Raw genomic sequence first — 17,837 nt, 5'->3', positions numbered from 1 at the left:
GGTAAATTGTGGATGGATTGGAATTGGGCACAAATTATTCAAAGCAACATTATTCAAAGTAATTCTTGGTCTGCTGCTCATTCCTGAACAATATTTAAATTCAGCCTGTTTTTGACACACGTTGTATGTCTTCTTCCAGACTGAATGGGCATAAGCAGGCCGGCCAATGCAGGGCGGAAAGGGGGCAGTTGCCTTGGGACCTGGTGATTCAAAGCAATCCAGGACTCCTGGTTGCTGCTACTGTTGCAGCAGCGGTGGCCGGGGCCCCAGGCCCTTCAATTCACCACCAGAATGCTGCACCACACACTATGAGAAACTCTGAGGGCTGGAGGGCATGCCACACTTGAGGTGGTGCAGAGGGCTGGGTGCCCCAGCCTCACCCCTTCTGCCTAAGGCCCTACCCCTTCCGGGAGTTTGGAACCAGCCCCACCCACCACCTTGCCGAGAGGCCTATGCAGGCTATCAGCCCCCCTGGGCATAATTCAGTAGAAATGGATTTAGTTATTGTGCATGCCTAGTTCTAGTCGCAAAATATAGCTTATTGATTTGATAGTCTTTTGTTTGTGTCTTTCACATAGCTTGTGCCTGAGCTGTCAAGTTATAAATTCCTCAAAAGCTTTTTATTTCATGCTGCTGCTGTTGTTTAAAAACACTCCACATGACTCCACAGAACTACCTGCCTAGGTTTTTATGCCATACTCATCGCTCTGGCCTCTGTCTCCTCAGTTCTCTTAGGATTTGTCTACACTGGCAATTGAGCGACAAAGCTTTTGTTATTCACAGGTACTTAGGAAAAAAAACAGAAAAACCCGAACCACGAAAGCTTTGCCTCAGCAAGTGCTAGTGTAAGCAGTGCTTTGTGGGCAGGAGTGCTCTCCTGCAGACAAAGCAAACATCACTCATGGGGAATGAAAGACTTTTGTTAGCAAAAGTGCTGAAAAGCAGTGTTTACACTTCCCGACTTTTAGCGACATGGTGGTATCAACCCAGTCTTGCCACTAAAAGATATTGTGTGTAGACAAAACCCACTTGAAGCTCCCAGTCTGAAAGGAAATTATGTTACCCAAACAGGTGGCCTTCATTCTCCAAAAGTTGTTAAAAAGGACAGAGTCTTGTTTCTAGAGAATCATTCTAAATGGTCACCAAGCTGGGCTGAAAAGATTCAAAAGTGTGCTCATTTGAGCCCCTTTGTAGGAAAAATAGATGAGTTAGTAAATATAGGGTGCTGGGGTGACAAGCCAGAAGGGCTTTGTTCTATTTCCCAGCTCTGTTATAGGTTGTCTCTGTTATCTTGGGCAAGGCACTTAACTTGCTGTGACTCCAGTTCCCCTTCCTCTCTCTTGTCTTGAGTGTTACTACAGTTTCAGATAAAATTACTATATTTTGTGTTACTATGATGCCCACAGGCCCCCAAACCTAGTAGACTCACAAGCAATTGGAGACCCATAGTTCTAGGTACTCCACCAGTAAAAGGGCAGGTTAAGCTCCAGCCTTCAAAAGCTCATGATCTGAATGGACAAGACAAAAGGATGGGAGAGGGGTTGTTAGAATTTAGATTCTAAGCTTTTTAGGTCAGGTACTGTCCCTCACTGACTTTGCAGGTAGTTTAACATGTAGGGGCCAAGAGCCTAAATGGCTTGTAGACCTCATTGGCACCTGTGAGGTGGTAATAGAATGTTTATACTATAAAACTGAAACCAGAGCAAATTTCAGCATTAATAAAAAGTTTAGTTTCTTAATGACAGCTGGTGAAAGTGTGGAGCAAAATGAAACCCACATATACCGTATTTTCCGGCGTATAAGACGACTTTTTATGCTAAAAAACATCCCCCAAAAATCGGGGGTCATCTTATACGCCGGGTATACAGGCAGTCCCCGACTTGCAGGTACGAATGGGGCTTTTCTCACCCCGGAGGACACAGACTGCGGGATCTCGCGGTCCCGCCGCCCGTGTACTCCGGGGCGAGAAAAGCTTCTCCGCGTCTCCCTGGTCTGCAGACCAGGAAGATGCGGAGCAAAGCCGCGGAGGGGATCCAGCAGCCTCGGGGGGGAGGCTGTCCCGCTGCCGGCATCCTCAGAGGCTTTGCTCCCGGTGTCCCTGGTCTGCTGGAGACGGTCCCCAGCAGACCAGAGGCACCGGGAGCAAAGCCGAAGCGGCGGCGGGGTGCCGCGCTTCTGAGGCTTTGCTCTGGCAAAGCCTCAGAGGCGCGGGACCCCGCCACGGCTGCGGCTTTGCTCCCGGTGTCCCTGGTCTGCTGGGGACCGTCTCCAGCAGACCAGGGACACCGGGAGCAAAGCCGGGGAGGCGGAGGGGCGCTGGGGCGCTGCTGGTTGGCCTCTTAAGGGGGGGTAGTCTTATACGGCGAGTATAAGACGAAAACCTATCTTTTAACTAGAAAATTTGGGGGTCGTTTTATACGCCCAGGCGCCTTATACACCGGAAAATATGGTACATTCTGTTGTGCCTTTATTCTCTAGTATTATCAAGACTATGGAAGTTTCTTTTCAAATGCTATTAATGTCTGATAAATATAGACAACTGCTTTCTTCAAGTTAAGTAAAGACCAAAATATGACTATATAAATCTAGTAAATCTTATGCAATATGAATCAAAATTTTCAGAATTTTGTAAAACTGAATCTTGCACTTTAAAGTAAAGAAACATGAATTATTATTTTATTTCTTTCTAGAAGCCTGAATTAAAGCATTTGCTTTTAGAATCAGAAAGCAGAAAAACAAAGGATATAGACTTGTTTACATTATTATCAATTGGCACTTCTGAGTGCTAACATTTTTAAAGTAAGTGGTTTTATTTAATTATAAATCTATTGCCGTTCCTACTGCCACTTTTAAGGGACATGCCTTAGAGAAAAGAACTGAAGCTTCAATCTTTGTACTTGACACAATTCCAAAACAAAAGCTTCAGAGGGGTAGCCGAGTTAGTCTGTAACAGGAAAAACTTAAAACCCAACAAATAGTCTAATAGCACCTTAAAGACTAACAAAACATGTAGATGGTATCATGAGCTTTCATGGGCACAAACCACTTCTTCAGATGACAGGAGTATTAGAAGTCCAGATCCAAGAATAAATAAGGGGAAGGGGGAGGAGAAAAGGAGGGGAAAAAGAGAAAAAAAGGAGGGTAGGGGAAAAAAAAGAGAAACACTGAGTAGACTGTTCAAATAGTTACAAGAGGCTGATAAGAACAATTAGCACTTCCATTGTTTGGTTGGTTGGTTAAGTCATTAGCATGTGGAAGCTAGCATGTGAACCAGGGGATGTCCCTGTTCATACCATTTGCATAACAATTAAACTTGTAAATGAAGTTAAGTTCCAACCCTTCTCTGTGTATTTGGCTTGTGGAATTGGCCTGAAACAAAAGGGTGTCCAAGCAGATTAAAGTGTTCTCCAACAGGTTTGTATGTGTTGCCTTTTCGGATATCTGATTTGTGTCCATTGATTCTTTCCTGTAGAGACTGTCCAGTTTGGCCGATAGACATGGCAGTGGAGCATTGCTGGTATTTCATGCAATAGATCACATTAGCGGATGTGCAGTTAAATGAGCCCTGATGTAGTGGCTGATGTGGCTAGATCCAGTGATGAAACCGTTTGTGTAGATGTGTGGACAGAGCTGGCACTGGGTCTGATTGCAGGAGTGGGTTCCTGGATGATTATGATGGAGGTGTGCTGCATGGTTACCGGAAATAATTTGTTTGAGGTTAGGCTGTTTTCTGTAGGCGAGGATTGGCCTTTCCCCCAAGGCCTCTGATAGTGAGGGATCATTTTCCAGGATAGGTTGTGGCTTGTTGATAATGCATTGGAGGGGTATACGTTGTGGGCTGTAGGTGATGATAAGTAGTGTTCTGTTTTCTCTTCTTGGCCTGTCTTGAAGTAGCTCACATCTGGGTACTCTTCTGGCTCTGTCAATCTGTTTTTTCACTTCTCTGGGTGGGTATTTCAGTTTTAAGAATGTTTCTTAACTGGTTATTTTGGTTTTTTGTAAGTAATGATGTACCTGCTAAGTCTGAGGGTATTCTCAGAAGTCCCTATGCCATTAAAGACTGCTTTTATCTATGTGAAAGGTCACAAATACATGCTAATTTACTTTGCAGTCTGGGTGAAAGGTCCCAGTATCCTAGCTTTGCCTTAGCTCAACATATAGAATGTGACCTGTAAGTCTCTTGTGTTATAGTCAAACTGCCAATATGAATCTACTGTAAATTATTATAATAAACATACTCAAAACCATAATAATAATAAATTATTATTTAGGAAACAGATAAATTATTATCTATAGGAAAGCAAGCAGGTTAGCCCTATCGGCTACACACTGGCTAGCTGTGGTTGTGGGGAAAGTGGAGTGAGGCAGCCACAGCTCACTTTGCTTCCTGTGGCTCTGCTTCCTGCCAGTGAGTGCAGGCATAGTTGCACACTTTCCCCTGGACAATGTGGCCAGGGAAGCAGAGCGAGCTGGGGCTATGTTGCTTTGCTTTCCCCACTGCTGCTAGTGAATGTGGAGGGGGTGGGGGATGACCCCTGCTGCTGGTCCAGACCTGCCCCCACTAACCGACACTCTGTCCCCACCAGCTGTTGGTCAGCCCCTTGCCCCTCCTGCCCACTGCCTTTCGGGGGCATGTGCCTCCTCATGCATCACCCTTTTGTCTAAGTATCTCAAGTGACAGGGGTTTGTTTTACACTGGTTTATATATTCCTAAAATCATAGAAAATGCAGGACTGGCAGGGCTTTTGATAGGCTGTATAGTCTAGTCCCGAGTACTGAGACAGGATTAAGTATTACCAAGACCATCCCTGACATGTTTGTCTCAGTTTTCTTAAAAAATATACAATGTTGGAAATTCCACCCTTCATCCAAGTTAATTTGTTCCAGTGCTTAACCACCCTGACAGTTAGGAAGTTTTTCTTAACATCTAAACCAGGGGTCTCCAAACTTTTCAGCCCGAGGGCCGCATTAACTATCAAACAGCAGTTCGGGGGCCGACTACACACTTGAGGTCCAAATAAAAAACAATCAAAACATGGATGTTGTTTTTAATTATTTATTTAATATTATTTTATTCAGTTATTATTTAATAACACATTGATACACTACACATGAACACCTGTATTAGTGTGAATGGTGAAATTGTTTCCTGGATGCCAAAATAGCAGACATTTCTGGCTTTAGATTTGTTGTCCCTAACATCAACAGTGACCTGAGATTATCATCGGACAAATTTGTTCTCAAATTGTTCTTCACGTATTTCATTCTTGAAAATGTTTGTTCACACAGGTATGTTGTTCCAAAGATTGAAAGGTACCTTGATGCAAAAGTTTTGACATTAGGAAAGTCTTCCTTGGGCAAAAACTGGTAAAAACCCACCAGTCCTATTTTGAACTTGTCCCTAAGGAGGTCATTTGCTTGCAACTCAATGACTTCCAGCTGCAGTTCATCTGGGCAACTGGCCACATCTGCTTCAAATGGGTTTTGAAACAATCTCACTTCTTCTGCCTTTGAATCCAAGTCAGAATAATGCACTACTGCGTGCCTCTATTTTAATTCGGTAAAAACATAACGTCCACGTAAGCGGCGGCTGATCTTGGCAGGATACACGTAAATTTCCGTAATTTTTTTTCTGTAGACAAAAAGGTCTCCACGGGCCGAATGAGAGGGCCTCGCGGGTCGCATCCGGCCCGCGGGCCGTAGTTTGGAGACCCCTGATCTAAACTAAATCTCTCTACATGGAATTTAAACCCAATATTCCTTATCTTGTTCTCACTGGCCAAGGAGAATAATTTATCATGCTCCTTTTTATAAAAATCTTTTATGATTCCCCTCCCAAAAAATTCTCTTCTCTAGACTAGATAAACCCAGATTTACCACCATAGATCACTAGGGTATGTCTACACAGCAGGGCAAAAGTCAAATTCAAATATATGCAACTTCAGCTATGCTGAAGTTGAAACAGCTTAATTTGGCTTTTGGCGCTGTCTACACAGCAGGAAGTTGAAGGAAGACCACTCTTCCTTCAACTTCCCTAACTCCTCATGAAATGAGGATTACAGGAGTCAGAGTAAGAAGTCCTCCATCTCAACATTTCGAAATAATACTGCTGTGTAGACATACCCTTACTGTGCGATCTTGGGTAAATTATGTCACTGCTTTGTGCATTAGTTTCACCATCTGTAAAACTGAGATTATGATACTTCCCTGACTTTAAGTTGATGGATATCTACTGAGGAAGCTCAATATTGTAATTTAATACTTGCACATATATAGAATTAATTATGCACATTCAATGCATTACACGACCGTAACACTCACTTCATGAATTACCTCACTTTTCGTGACCATTTCAGGTATACAGATCAAATCTTAATTTCCTAGAAAAGAGTTTCCATTGTTCTGATGTGTTTGTCTTCTCTTACAATGATCAGTCAGCTTTCAGTTTTAAGGAAGAGATTGGAAGTGATTTTTCTCTGATATTTTCATAGAAAAGGAAATAATTTTGCACCATTTTAAGTGTGACTCAGTTCTAGGTAAGATTCTAACTGCTGTAGCTTCTGCAAGTGTTAATTAGGGCCAATTATAACTTGATAGACTGGTCTTGTGATTTTAAAATGCCTAACAGAACTCACTTTGACCTCTAAAAAAGCAGAGTTTGATTGTATTTTCATGTCTGAACTTTGAAGCCCACAATTTTCAAGTTTCTATAAGCTGTATGTAGATCAGAAGATTTTCTAAATAAATTATGGAATTACTCTCTGTGCTAATTATTGCACATTGTCAGGAAATTATAGTAGTCTCTGCAATAAAGCTTTTCAGAACAGTCTGTACAAAATGGATTTCTGTCATGGCACTGGTGATTTTTAATATTTATCAGAAAGCTACACCTGGTTGCCTGAAAGAAACTGTGTGCTGAGCTCATGTTTGCAGATCCATGTGCTAAACTGTTTGAAGGATGGTGTGCTGTGGGCGGCAGTTGGAAGCTGTGAGCTTCTTAATGAGGATTTGCAATCTAGAACTCTCAGTTCATTGGTCAAGCCTTAGCCGGGGGTAGGGCTATCAGGAAGGAAAGGCCAGTGCTATATAAAGCCAGCTACTAAGCAACCAGGGGGCTTAGCAAACAGGAGCAGCTAACAGAGAGTTTTGTGAGGGAGTTTAGAGGGGGAATCGGAAGAGGACTAGATATACTTTAAGCTAACTAAACTAGAGCCAAAACTATCTAATTTAAATAAAAACCCTATCAATGATCGAATTATCTGTAGGAGAGAATGCAAGCAGAAGCCCAGCAGCAGAGTGCGGGCTAGCCTATTTATTGCATCCGATGTAGCATGTATGATTACCTGCCCTATGGATGGGTAGCATATGTGTGCATTCAATGCAAAGTGTTCCTGGCCCTCAGAAACCATGTACGGACTTTGGAGCCAGGGTGGCTTAACTGGAGGAGCTAAGGGAGGCAGAGAGGTACATAGATGAGGCTTTCCGGGACACTATAGAACTGCCCCATCTTCAGTCAGACAGCCCCTGTGGCCTGTGCTGTTAAGAAGGGTGAAAGACTCAGGGAAGGGCAACATGCAACTAGAGCAGAGAAAAACCATCCCTATAGTTAGGACCCTCCTTCCAGATGTTGCGGTATCCTCTCACACTGAAGATACCTCTCCGGGGGAGGGAACTCAAGTCACTAGGAAAAGGCAGGTGTTATTATGGGGTATTTGATCATTAGAAACATAGATAGCTGGGTTTGTGATGACTAGGAGAACTGTATGGCTGTGTCTACATTGGCACTCCTTTCCGGAAAAGGGATGCTAATGAGACCAGTCGGAATTGCAAATGCCACGAGGGATTTAAATATCCCCCGCGGCATTTGCATGAACATGGCTGCCGCTTTTTTCCGGGTCGGGGTTTTGCCGGAGAAAAGCGCCAGTCTAGACTTTCAAGTAGGAATAAGGGATCTTCCGGAAAAGGGCTTATTTTCTGCAAGATCTCGTCTAGACTGGCGCTTTTCTCCGGCAAAACCCCGAGCTGGAAAAAAGCATCAGCCATGTTCATGCAAATGCTGCGGGGGATATTTAAATCCCCCGCAGAATTTGCAATTCCGAAGTGTCTCATTAGCATCCCTTTTACGGAAAAGGGTGCCAGTGTAGACACAGCCTCCGGTGACTTGGCTGATGTGAAGGTTGCAGATCTCTCGAGACACCTAGGATAAACTTATGCGTAGTGTGGGGAAGGAGCCGGTGGTTATGGTACATATAGGTACCAATTACATAGGGAAGGATAGAAGAGAGGTTCTGCAGCCAAATTTAGGCTGCAAGGAAAGAGACTGAATTCCAGGACCTCTATAGTAGCATTCTTTTAAATGCTGCCAGTTCCACATACAGGGCCAGGTAGGCAGGAAGAACTTCAGAGTTTCAATGTGTGGAGGAGATGATGGTGAAGAGCAGAGGGGTTTAGATTAGGAACTGGGGAAGCTTTTGGGAAATGGGGAGCATGTATATGAAGGAAGGGCTCCACCTAAAACAAAGTGGAACTAGATTGCTGACATTTAACATTAAAAAGGTTGTAGAGCAGTTTTCAAACTAAGGGTAGGGGGAAAGCTAACAGGTACGAAGGAGCACATGGATCAGACAGAGATATCTCTTTGGGGAGGGTCCAGTAATAGAGAATCTCTATGTTCTAGTAAGGAGGAGTGGATGGAAGATGATAAAGTATGGGTAAGATCGGATGAGAAACAATTAAATGAGAGAGTCTAAGGGTATGTCTACACAGCAAAGTTTTTTCGAAATAACTTTCCTACCATCTACACAAGCCAACTGCTATTTCTAAATTAATTTGAAATAGCAGAGGGCTTATTTTGAAATTGGTAAAATTCATTCCATGAGGAATTGCCATTTTGAAATAAGTGCTGGGTAGATGCTCATTTCGAAATAGGGGACCTCCAGCCTTTCCCAGGGTGCCCTGCTGGCCGCCCTGGCCACAAGGTAACTTCTGACCTGATGCCCTGCTGGAACCAGTTCTGGCACCAGTTCCGGCTGGCCTTAAATGCGATTCAGTGTCCAATCAGTGTGGACGCGCTATTTTGAAATGTATTTTGTGTGTAGACACGTTATTTCAAAATAAGATATTTCAAAATAACTATTTTGAAATTAGATATTTTGAAATAACGCTGTAGTGTAGACATACCCTTATGCATCAGTAAAAGGCAGACAGAGAAATAGTGATGAATTTTTAAAATACTTCCAGACAAATACTAGAAGTCTAAATAATAAAATAGGTGAACTAGTGTGGCTCCTACTAGAGGAGGATATTGATATAATAGGTATCAATAGGACTTGGTGGACTGAGGACAATCAGTGGAAAACAGGCATACTATGGTACACTATGGCTATGTCTAGACTGCAAGCCTCTTTTGAAAGAGGCTCTTTCGAAAGATACTTTCGAAAGAGCCTCTTTCGAAAGAGAGCGTCTAGACTGCATGCGGAATTTCGAAAAAGCAAGCCGCTTTTTTGAAAGAAAGCACCCAGTGAGTCTGGATGCTCTCTTTCTAAAAAGCCTGTTTGCTTTCAAGGACGCCTTCTTTCGAAAGAGCACTTTTGAAAGAAGGCGTTCTTCCTCGTGGAATTAGGTTTACCACCGTCGAAAGAAAAGCCGCATTCTTTCGATTTAATTTCGAAAGAACGCAGCTGCAGTCTAGACGCAGGTGAAGTTTTTTCGAAAAAAGGCTACTTTTTTCGAAAAAACCCCTGAGTCTGGACACAGCCCAAGTGAAAGAAAATGTAGACTCAAATAAAGTAAAAATCTTAAATTTACCAAAATACTGCAGAGATTCTCTATGGGTAGTAATTCCATGCTCTAATAAGACTACAGCAGTGGAAATCTATTATCGCCCACCTGACCAGGATAGCGATAGTGACTATGAAATATTAAGAGAGATTAGAGAGGCTATCAAAATAAAAAAACCTCAATAATAGTGGGGGATTTCAATTATCCCTATATTGACTGGATACATGTCACCTCAGGACGGGATGCACAGACAACATTTCTTGATACCTTAAATGACTATTTCTTGGAGCAGCTGGTTCTGGAACCCACAAGGGGAGAGGCAATTTGTGATTTAGTCCCAAGTTGAGTGCAGGTTCTTGTCCAAGGGGTAAATATAACTGGACTGCTTGGAAATAGTGACCATAATGTAATAAAATTTAACATCCCTCTGGTAGGAAAAACACCTCAGCAGCTCAACACTGTGGCATTAATTTCAGAAAGGGGAACTACACAAAATTGAGGAGGTTAGTTAAGCAGAAATTAAAAGTACAGCGACAAAAGTAAAATCCCTGAAGATGCATGGGAACTTTTCAAAGGCACTATGATAGAGGCCCAATTTAAATGTACTCCAAATTTTAAAAAAACAACACACACAGGCTGCGTCTAAACTGGCAAGATTTTGCTCAAAAGCGACTGCTTTTGCACAAAATCTTACTGCCTGTCTACACTGGCCGCAAGTATTTGCGCAAGAACACTGACTTTGTACTGCAGAAAATCAGTGGTTCTTGCGCAAATACTCCGACGCTCCCGCTCAGGGATAAGCCCTCTTGAGCAAGTATTCTTGCGCAAGAGGGCCAGTCAGGGTTAGCCTTAGGCCGATTCAACCGATTCGGCCGAATCGGGCCCCGCGCCTAAATGGGTCCCATGCCCTGGCACCCAGAAGTGCCGGCGAGTTACAGAGCCGGGGCCCTGCTCCACCACTATGCGGAGCTGGGTCTCTCCCCCAGCTGTGCCCGGAGTGGGCCCTGCCCGGAGTGTCCCTTCTGCGCGCGGCTCCTCCTCCCCGCCTGCTGCTGTCCATGCATGGCATTGCACCTGGGCGGGGAGGACGCACGGGCATGACGTGACATCACGGCCCGGGATTTTGAAACTCCTGGGAAGCACATTGCGGGGCCTCGCTGGCCCCGGGTTCGACCTCCGGGGTCTGAGCACGGACTCTGGCCCTGCAATGGGGAAGGCAGAATGTAGGGAACGGGCTCATGTGGATGTGGCGGCGGCAGCGGTGGGGGGGGGGGGAGAGGAGGAGGAGGCGGCGGCGGGGGAAGGGAAGGGGCTTGGGTGGAGGAGAGGAGTCAGAGGGGGAGGGGTGGAAGGAGAAGGGTCTTGGGTGGAAGGAGGGGAAGGGTGCATGAGAGACAAATGCCAGGGGGACAAGTGCAGACAATGAGGGAAAGGGCAGGAAGGGAGGTGTCAGTGGGAGGGGGGACAGGGTAATGCTGGGAAAGGAGAGGAGATGGGAAGGACATTGGGGGATAGAGGGGGAAGTGCTGGGCGAAGGCTTGAAAAGAAGAGTGGGCATGAGAAAGGTGAGGATTTTTAGTGAGGGGGCTGGAGGGGTCAGCTGGCCCTGCAAGAAAAATAATATAAAATTTAGTTAAAAATACATGTCACACATTTTTAAAAGGAATACCATATCTCCTGCCTTTTGTCTATTTTTGTCTCTTTAGGCCCCCAGTTAAAATTTTCAAAAGCACTTGAGTGACTAAAGTCATTTTTGAAAATTAGACTTGGAAATCTAAGCTCAGATTTTCAAAGGTAATTAAGGTCCTAAAGAGACAGTTGCCAACTCGGATCTTCAAAGATATCTATCTGATCTTTACACACCTTTGAAAATCTGGTCATAAGTGTCCTAGTCAGTTCTGAATGTGAGATGTAGGCGCCCAGTCCTAATTCCTTCAAGCTTTTTTTTTTTGTTTTAATTTGAACATTTATCTATACTAATTGCCCTCCTTTCTCTTTCACTATCCAACAAATGCATGGATCAAAATTATAGGTGTTTTGTGACTATGCTGACTTGAGAGTAGAAAGATTTCACATTGTCATGTATGATTCCTGGTAACCCATCTCAAATATGAAAAACTAGGTTGATACCTGTTCATATCAGGAGCTCATTTCCTCATTTGAACTCAGTTCCTCATTTGCAGTATCTCATTAGGATGTTTAGTGGAGAAGATAGTGTGTGTGTGTTTTTATTTATACTGAGGGCAAAGTATGGGCTCACAAGAATTCCTCCATTGTTTTACCATGAGTCTCAAAACATTTGGTGTTTTTCTAAAGACCTGGAGTCAATTGATTATGTAGGAATCTCAGCTTCCATTTAAAAAAAGTTCTCTATACTTCTGGGCCTTACAGCTAAGGAGGAAAACTTTAAAACATGAACCCTAAATACTCAAACAAAAGGCCAATAAAAATCCAACATGTTTTATTTTTAAAAAATGTTATGATTTGTAGACCAGTCTCATAACTTTGTGTAGGCGTTCCCCGTGATTTTTGGGTTGGTCTCTCCCTTCAGTTTCCCTTTCCAACCTCCTTTTTTGTCACAGGTCAGCAGAGAATCATAGAGACAATGGAGAGTAGGGTGAGTCCATGACTCTGGTTAATGACTGGTCAGGGTGACTAACTATTATCAGCCAAAACAAAATACAGGACTATGTTGCACTTTAAAGACTAACAAGATGGTTTATTAGATGATGAGCTTTCGTGGGACAGACCCACTTCCTCAGATCTGAGGAAGTGGGTCTGTCCCACGAAAGCTCATCATCATCTAATAAACCATCTTGTTAGTCTTTAAAGTGCAACATAGTCCTGTATTTTGTTTCAGCTACACCAGACTAACACGGCTACATTTCTATCACTATTATCAGCCAGTGGTCTGAATGAGCTATCTACTGCCATCTGTTAACTGTCACATCTAACTGAAAGTCACAGAAGATGGAAACAGGTTTTATTTCTGGTGGTGTACAGTCTATTTGGGAATCCACAATTATATTTGACCCTTTACATCCAGTGTTTAAAGGCAGAGCTGACTAGAATCAATTGAGAGTCCTTGTCTTGTTTCAGTGATCGCTTGAGCAAAAATCATTGTTAAAATCCTGTGTAGACTGACCTTGGACTCAACATGCAGGCAATGTGTTGAAGAGCAGTGCAAAAGAGGCAATGGTGGTGGTGAGGTACCATATTACCTAGTGAAATCATTGGTGCTGAAATCACTAATGACTGGAATTTGACCACAGAACTGACACTTTCTTAAGAAAGACTCCATTTTTGCTATTTAAAAAGTAAATCAATGTAACAGAAAACTGCAACGCTCTCTGGTAACTTTTTAAAAATTAAACTTTGTTGAAGCTGAAGCTGGAGGCTGATGAGATGCCATTCTGAGTGCTGGGATAGAGAAGGATTTGCCATTCCTTTTGACTGTTTGAAGTAAAAGAGGGAATCTTCTTCTCTCCTGAGAGTTGAAGTTCTTTGATCCTCACTTCTTCCTGGTTTTGGTAAGTGGACTGACAGGTAGAATGGCAATGAATGTCTCTACTTTCAAACTTCTCAAAATGTGTTTTAGTAGCTAAGTGTGTTCCAGTTCTGCACAGAGAGATATAAGGGTTGAAGAATTATGTTATCAGTGGGAGGAACAGAGGCCCGGGGTAAGGATTTTTCTAGAGCCATTGCAGTACTTATTGAGTTTGCTTCTGTGGTCCAAATTTGAGACAACTCAACCAGGAAGAAATCTGAGCAATCTTCTGCTAACCAAACATACCTTTGCAGAATTCAAACGTTTCTGTGAAACTCTATTAAACTTTGTTATTTGTTTACCTGGATCTCATTTTCATAAGGTGAAACAACATATTTCATCTAAACATTAAGAAACTGACAACACTGAATAGAGAATTTTCAATTTATTAGCAGACAGCACTGATGGTGCTGGAGGTAATCCCAAATTTCTCACCCAGTAACATCACTCTGAATTAAGATGAAATAGCTCATAACTGAGACAACATATTTATTTAATTCCGAATTGCCTGAATGGGAATGGTCAATGAGCCAAAATTATTGAACCATGTGTTGTAATATTAGGGTTTGTAACAAGCGCTGTAAAAGAAAGAGCTGGAAGGGCAGTGTTTTGGGCTTCCTGACAAGTTGATTGAATATTTACAATATACTGACAAAAGTTTGAGGACCTCAGCTCTCTGATTGGGTTTGAATAGGGTGCTTAAGCACTAGATCATGGGCTCAAATCTAGTCCTGGTTGGTATTAACATTTTCCAATGACTATTTAGTGGCCGGGTGGAATTAGTTTATGATCTCAGTCTACTTCCTGGTAAATCTGTGTCCAGATTACACAAACTATCATGACTGACATTTGTATTCTGAGCAGATAGGCCTGGGATATGAAGGTCAAACTAAGTCCTTATCCATAGGAAAGGTTCCACCAGGACAGGAAAAGAGCAGTATGAAGAAAGCTTTCTCTTCTGCTGCCTTTCTGACCTGCACACAGACACCTCAGATCCCCAGACAGTCAAGGCAGTTTCTTGCACAATTACTGCATTCAAATTAAGAAAGAAAAAAAGAATAAATTTATGTTTTAAAGAAAAAAATGTTTTCTCTCTTAATTTCTTTTTTTGCAAGACATTATGTCAATCAGTATTAGGAGCTTCTCCTGGATGGTGTACAATGAGGAAAACTGTCTCAAAAAGCTGAGCAGAGGTTTTACATAACCAAGATGGACTTCCCTGAGGTTATGTCTACACTGCCGGGTTTTTTCAGCAGAAGATATGCAAATCACTCTCATTTGCATATCTTCTGCTGGTCCTGTTTGCCACTAAAAAGCCCATGTAGATGGGGCCATTTGTCAGAAAAAAAACACTTATTCGCAAGATTCCTTATTCCTCAAAAAATGAGGTTTACAGAAGTTGTCAAAATATGGCCCGGAGCTGGGGCTGGCCTGCCAAGTCACCAGATCCAGTCTGCAGGAGCCTCAGCCAGGCTCCCTGCCTGCCTCACCCCCGCACACTGCTCAGAGCAGCTCTCTGAATGCCGTGAACCTGGACGGAGTGGGGAAGAGGCTTCACACACTGCCCGCACAGCTAGCACAGTCTCAATGGGAAACCGGCCAATAGGAACTGCCTGTTTGCAGGACAGGCAGTGCACAAAATACCCCACCCCCTCTGGGCTTGCAGCATTCTGAGCCACACATGGCCCCCACAGACTGTGCAGGGTCATGGAAAGCAGGAACTCTGGCTGAGGAACTTGCTGAGCTGCAAGCTGTGAGCCACCCAGGGAAGCACCTCCCAGCCACAGCCTGCCTCTGGGACCCCAGCCACTCCCCAAACCTCTGCTCCCCTTCGGCATCTCTACCCCCTCCCACACGCTGTACTCCAATCCTCTGCATCCTCTTCTGCACCGCTTCCCCAGTCACAAACCCCTACCAGATCCTGCACCCCCTCTTACACCTCTCCTCCAGCTCCCAACCCACTCTCAGACTTTGCACCCCAATCCCCTACCCCCAGTCACAACCCAGATTGCTGCACCCCCTCTTTCACTCCTGCCCCAGGTTACAACCCCCTCCTAGACTCTGCAATGCCTCCTACACCCCTCCTCTAGGTCAGAATCCTCTTCTGCACTCATATCCACTCCCAGATGCTGCACCCCCTTTTGCATCCCAGCCTCCTGCCCCAGGTCACAACCCTCTCGTTCACCGAAACCCCCTCCCAGATTCCACACCCCCTACTGCATCCCAATTCCTTACCCCAAGCTCCCTTCTGCACCCAGCCTCCATCACAGACCCTGCACCTCCTCCATTAATATCATGAAACGGTGAGGCCTTTGATCACTTACCAAATTCTTTGAGTGGCTCCCCATCAACAATTATTGCCCACCCCTGATAGAAAGTGTGAGTCAAGTGGTCAGATAGGGTACGTCTACACTAGCACCCTAGATCGATCTAGGGAGGTTAATGAGGGTGACTGGAATTAGGTGGTAAACCTCATTGCAGGAGGAATACCTACATAATGTTTCTCTAAACAAAAAAGTATTAAGTACCTATTTGTGCTTCTCATATGTGTATGGTAATGAGTTGTAAAATTGTTCATATTTCCTAAATAAACAAACTCTATACAAATAATAAAGAATAAGCCAGCTGGAGTGACCTTGGAATGCTACATTGTTTAATAATTATCTGGGGAAGCATCACATTTGCAACTCATTACCGATATCGAATCAGTGATAATCTTTAGCAGCTATGAATCAAATCAGAAATTTCAAACTAACTTGCATTTATTGGAGAATTGTTTATTTGTTTGGGGGTAACGTTAGTTTTGGATAAAAGGACAAGTGTTGTCTTGTCCTGTGTACCATGATTTCACGGCTTCAGAATAAATGAAAGCAGAATACCACATATGCAAAAGGGTCCTAAAGAATAGGTGAAAAAAAGGAAGCTAAATCAGTAGAAACAGGTAAATGTTACATAGAGTATGTGGAACTGTATGATATATATGTACAGTTATAAGCCATCTTGCTGTAGGCAACAAGTGAAAACACCAGTTTCTAGCTGTCATCCTCAGACCAAAACTATAATTACTAGCTCTTCCTAATGATCTCTGTTGATGTGGTAATTTGACAGTGATGGGTGCCTGTAGTATTAGCATCTTTGACAATATATTGAGGCGTAAATCATCACGTTCTTTCAATTGTGGCTTTTCGTATTGTTCCCACTACACTTGTGCTATGTCTTCTCATCAAAATACTTTTGATCCTACTTGAATGCAGCTCTCAGAATGTTAACTGAAAGGATGCCCTTAAGAAAACTTTGTACCTACCAATCTGAAATTACATAATGTATGGCTTGTTCCACACTTTTCTGTGTCTGGGAGAGATTTTTTATTTCTCTTGTTAACACAATAACTTTAAATGCAGAAGAAAAAAACAAGTGTTTCAAATCTTTCTTTTTGCAGATTACCGTAGGACATGCTTATTAAACCGTGGCTTTGTTTCTTAAATCTGAAAGCTAATATTTCGGCATATTTCCCCACTTGAATAGTGGCTTTTTTATTGACTCTCAGAAAAAAAAGTTTGTTTTGCATAATTAGCAATTTTCATTATAATTAAGAGACAAAACATAATTAAGAGCTCATCCAGTATGCTTAGTCATGAGTAGGGTTGCCAGCCCTCCCAGAATCAAGCTCTATTTTCCAGAGGCTACTAAAGCAAAGTCAGGAGATTTTTAGGCCACTAAAAGTTCAACAGCACAGCAGGGTGAAAACAGACTCCCTGCTTGCCCTGGAAGTGGGCATCATGTCCCTATGGATGGCAGTGGGGTTTTTGCATTGTCCTTGCCTGCAAGCACCATCTCTGCAGCTCCCATTGGCCACATTCCTAACCAATAGGAGCTGGGAATCAGCACTGGATGTGAGGGCAGTTCATGGAGACCCCAGGGACAAGATGGCTACTTGTGAGAGTGACCTGAGATCAGGGCAGGGTGCTGCGCCAACAACCAGGAGCTTCCCAAGGTAAGTGCTGCATAGAATCATAGAATCATAGAACCATAGAGCTGGAAGAGACCTCAGAAGGCCATCGAGTCCAGCCCCCTGCTCTAGGCAGGACCAATCCCAACTAAATCAACCCAGTCAGGGCTTTGTCAAGCTGAGACTTAAACACCTCTAGGGATGGAGACTCCACTACTTCCCTAGGTAACCCATTCCAGTGCTTCACCACCCTCCTAGTGAAATAGTTTTTCCTAATATCCAACCTGGACCTCTCCCACCACAACTTGAGACCATTGCTCCTTGTTCTACCATCTGTCACTACTGAGAACAGCCTCTCTCCATCCTCTTTGGAACCTCCCTTCAGGAAGTTGAAGGCTGCTATCAAATCCCCCCCACTCTTCGCTTCTGCAGACTAAACAGACCCAAGTCCCTCAGCCTCTCCTCATAAGTCATATGCTCCAGCCCCCTAATCATTTTGGTTGCCCTCCGCTGGACCCTCTCCAATGCAACCACATCCTTTTTGTAGTGGGGGGCCCAGAA

Source organism: Pelodiscus sinensis, chromosome 2, assembly GCF_052426305.1.
Source record: "Pelodiscus sinensis isolate ZL-2025 chromosome 2, ASM5242630v1, whole genome shotgun sequence".
NCBI lineage: Eukaryota > Metazoa > Chordata > Testudines > Trionychidae > Pelodiscus > Pelodiscus sinensis.
The sequence above is the reverse complement of the archived record's forward strand: the minus strand, read 5'-3'. Positions refer to the sequence as shown.